Below are 4634 nucleotides of genomic sequence, written 5' to 3'. Positions count from 1 at the left end.
TGAGTCTGAGTCTGAGTCTGTTCCTCCCCATCCAGACCCTGTTCCTCCCCATCCAGACCCTTACGGCCTCCAGGCAACGGGCAACGGGCCATCATTCTCTTCATTAGACTAGACATACCCAATTCCAGCAACCGTTCCTTGTATGCTTTAGCCTCCAGATCATCTTTGTTATCAATAATCCTATCTCTGGCTTTGGTTCCTCTTAGCACAACCTGAAATTCCTTCTTGCAGATGTAAATGGGTGGAGGCAGGAAAAGAGAGCGAGAGCGAGAGAGTTCTTCACCTCCAACTGAAACTCCTTCTGCTGCTACTCTTTCTCCCTATCAAGACAAGGCCACCTCTCAATGTTTGGAGGTTCTGCAGGTAGATCTCAACTTACAACCATAATTGTAACTGCAACTTCTCTTACAAAGTGATGCAATTGTTAAGTGAGTCAGACCTGATTTTTACAACCTTTTTTCCTGCGGTCACTAAGTGATTCTGGCTTCTTTGCTTGTGAGAATCCCCCGAAAAGTAGCAAATGGTAATCATGTAACCCCGGGATGCTGCAATGGTCATAAATACAGGTAGTCCTTAACTTCCGACCACAATTGAGCCCAAAATTTCTGTTGCCAAGTGAGACGTTTGTTAAGTGAGTTTTGTCCCATTTTACGACCTTTTTTGCCACAGCTGTTAAGTGAAGTATTGCAGTTGTTAAGTTAGTAGCACGGCTGTTAAATGAATCTGGCATCCCCCATTGACTTCGCTTGTCAGAAGGTCGCAAAAGATCACGTGACTCCGGGACATTGCAACCGTCATAAATATTAGTTGCCAAGCACCCAAACTTTGATCACGTGAGTATGGGGAATGCTGCAATGGTTGTTAAGTGTGAAAAAGAATGGTCACTTTTTTCAGTGCCGTTGGAACTTCAGTCACTAAGTGAACTATTGTAAGACGAAGATTACCTCTACAGGCCAGTTGCCGAGAATTGTGCATTGTGATCGTGTGGCCGTGAAACGCCGCAAGAGTCGTAAGTGCGAGGATTGGTTGCAAGTTGCTTTTTTCAAACTCGTTGTAACATCAAATGGTCATTAAATAGATGGACGTAAGTTGAGGATTATCTGTGTATGGCTTGCTGCCAAAGTCTGTCCATGGCCCACTTCTATGCTGATGAACAGAAGAATGTTCATTCTTCAGCCTTTAAGCATGGAGGTGGATGAAAGGGTTAGAACACAGTTGCTGCTGGCCTATGAGCTTCCCACTGCAGTCATCCACAATTCACACTCCACTCTCTGAAATGAGGACAATTCTGCTGACTCTAGCAGAATGAGATAGATAGGAGTTCTTTGTCTGCCCGCCCTGATAATACATGGTGACTGGCCCACCGTATCTACAATCTCATTAGAGTGGCTTGCATTAGAAAAATAACTCCCCTTGACCTATTGCACAGCAAGACTTTCAGATCTGCTCTGATGGTGCGACTCAAGGAGGAAACTATAGATGAGATTACACAGATGTTTCTTCCTCCACCCTTCAGAAATTAATTTAAGAATTAGGTCCCACCAGACACTAACATTTTGCTCTCCTAGATGTGTGCTGTCATATATTTCTCCCTCATCAGGATATAGATTATTATTGTATTTTAGCTGATGTCAGAAAGAATAGCCAACTTTTACAATACCGGTATCCACCTCTAGTTGAGATTGACTCCTGGAGTTTACATGGCCAAGGCTAACCGCCAGTTCTCATTTCTCGGGGTAGTTTACATCCCTGGAGATTTTTGGTTATCTTGCTTTCTCTTTTCCTTGCAAATGAGGGCATGTGACATTATGTGTGCTGTTGCTATTATCAAATATCTTGTTCAGTAGTGTATTGAAATCTTCTACAAAATATAGAACACAATCAAAACTGTAAAAAAAAGAGAGAATCTGATAAGATTACTAAGACACTTAAAAGCCCTGGATGAAGAGAGAAAGCCATATAAAAATGTATCAGGTTTACACATTTCAGGGAAATAGTCCAAATGGACAATCACTTAAATATGAGCTAGCCGTGTGCTACAGCTGTCAAAAAAGCCAACACAGTGCTAGACTGCATTAACAGAGGGACAGAATCAGGATCACGTGAAATGTTAATACCATTTTACAATGCCTTGGTAAGGCCACACTTGGAATACTGCATCCAGTTTTGGTCACCACGATGTAAAAAAGATGTCGAGACTCTAGAAAGAGTACAGAGAAGAGCAACAAAGATGATCAGGGGACTGGAGGCTAAAACTTATAAGGAACAGTTGCTGGAATTGGGTATGTCTAGTTTAATGAAGAGAAGGACGAGGGGGGACATGACAGCAGTGTTCCAGTATCTCAGGGGCTGCCCCAAAGAAGAGGGAGTCAAGCTATTCTCCAAGGCACCTGAAGGCAGGACAAGAAGCAACGGGTGGAAACTAAGCAAGGAGAGAAGCAACCTAGAACTAAGGAGAAACTTCCTGACAGTCAGAACAATTAATCAGTGGAACAACCTGCCTCCAGAAGTGGTGAATGCCCCAACTCTGGAAGTTTTAAAGAAGAGACTGGACAGCCATTTGTCCAAAATGGTATAGGGTTACCTGCCTCATCAGGGGGTTGGACTAGATGACCTCCAAGGTCCCTTCCAACTTTTATCATCATCATCATCATCATCATCATCATCATCATTATTATTATTATCATCCACTGTTGAGAAAAAAATGACTTTGAGTAGCCATGAGATTACACTATACCTCTAGGTCTAATTCCATAGCATACCTGTGAACCAATATGGCATAGGGATGAAGGTGCTGGCCTAGAAACCAAGAGATTGTGAATTCTAGCTTCCTTGAGGCAGGAAAGCTGGTTTAGTGACTTTGGGCCAGACATTCTCTCTCAGCTCAGAATTATAGAAAGTCTTTACAATCCTTCATTTAGTGACCAAAATTACAGCAGCACTGAAAATAAGTGAGTTAGGACTTTTTATCACACCGCCATTGCAGCATCCCTGTGGTCACATGATCAAAATTCGGACACTTGGCAACTGGCATGTATTTTTGACAGTTGCAGTATTCCAGGGTCATGTGATCGCCTTTTACGGCCTTCTGACTAGCAAATTCAGTAGGGAAGCCAGACTCATTTTACAGTTGTGTTACTAACATAACTACAGGGATTCCCTTAACTGTGGCAAGAAAGATCATCAAATGGTGCAAAACTCAGTTAACAACCATCTTGCTTTGGCAAGTTAAAACTATTCCTATTCATTTATATTGAGAAAAGGCAAATTACACGGGACTGTGATCCAAAATTTATAGCAGCATTTTATCCCACAAAATATCAGCATTCTACTTTCTCAAACATTTCGAGGCCAAATTTGGAACTGTACATGTTGATAAAAGAAGACATGAGCTCTTCAACAGCAGTTCATAGGTGTTCTACCTGGATTTTTAATACACAGCTGTTCTGGAGTTGACCTAGCAGCTCTAATCTTGCATAGGAATATTAAACAGCAGCAGGTGCAAAATGACAAGGATCTGTTAATCCATAAACTGCCCAAAAGGAATAAGATGTTTTACTGGAAAAACATGACTTGTTGTCCCAAAGGTGCTTTTCAGAAGGCATCTAGACTTTCTTTGTTTTTTCTTGTTTTTTTTCTTTCTTTCTGAACTAAAGACGTTTCTCGGATTAGAAGCCAAACATCTTCAAAGAAAGAAAGTCCAGTTGCCTTTTAAAAAGCACCTTTCGGAAAACCATGACCCAGTTTACTGAGAACCTCCTATATAGACACAACAGTTTTAAATATAAAATGAAAGCCTTGTAGGTAAGAAAATACTCTGAATTCTAGCATAAAACATGAACATCAAAGGAACCAGGTAGTTCTGCTCCAATCCAGGAAAACAATATTCCGTAATTATGCCTTTGGACAGTCACCTCTCTCAACATGACCAGCCTCACAGCAATGTGAGCAAAATAGGAAAGAATATTAGGATTGCTGACCAATCGATGAAAATAAAGGTGGGATATCACTTTCAACAAAAAACACAGGGCTACATTCCATTCCCCAAGCTGAACCAGCATCCAAGCACTGAAAGTGGCAGCAAAAGGAATGGGCAGCTGGTGCGGGTGAGGAGGAAGAAAAAGACAGGAACGGCCCAGGGTTGTGTGGGGAGAGAACGTGAACGGTGTGCAGATCACTTCACAACTGCCTACCTTAGCAACAGAAACTTAGGGCTGAATTGTGGGCATAGGTCACGGACCGGCTGCATAGCAGAAAATGTACCTTTTTAGATCTACTCAACTGAGCAGCCATTGAGAATCCGGGGGCTGGGCGGGGGGTTGCGTTCTGTTCTCCCCGCTGATGCGGCACCCAAGCTCTGAAAGTGGCAGCAAAAGGAAGGGGCAGCTGGTGAGGGTGAGGAGGAGGAAGAGCGAGAAAGAGGGGAACGGGGAAGGGCTTGGGTGGGGAGAGAGGCGGGGGCAAAAGCCTACAGCACCCGGTATTCCCAGGCGGTCTCCCATCCAAGTACTAACCAGGCCTGACCCTGCTTAGCTTCCGAGATCAGACGGGATCGGGCGCGTTCAGGGTAGTATGGCCGTAGACGGTGTTCCAGCTGCTTGCCGCTGCCTTTAAGCCACCTGCAGCGCCCCCTG

At 43.5% G+C, this 4634-nt stretch overlaps 1 non-coding gene across 1 annotated transcript; it reads right to left on the bottom strand.

Moving 5' to 3' along the window:
- Positions 1 to 4465: 4465 nt before the first annotated feature.
- On the bottom strand, positions 4466 to 4584 carry LOC114923112. Its single transcript, XR_003810571.1, has one exon. It is a non-coding gene; the product is annotated as a 5S ribosomal RNA (ribosomal RNA).
- Positions 4585 to 4634: the final 50 nt, after the last annotated feature.

This window comes from Protobothrops mucrosquamatus, unplaced genomic scaffold (genome assembly GCF_001527695.2).
Source record: "Protobothrops mucrosquamatus isolate PMUCROS unplaced genomic scaffold, P.Mucros_1.0 scaffold1931, whole genome shotgun sequence".
Classification (NCBI taxonomy): Eukaryota; Metazoa; Chordata; class Lepidosauria; order Squamata; family Viperidae; genus Protobothrops; species Protobothrops mucrosquamatus.
The sequence above is the reverse complement of the archived record's forward strand: the minus strand, read 5'-3'. Positions and strand labels throughout refer to the sequence as shown.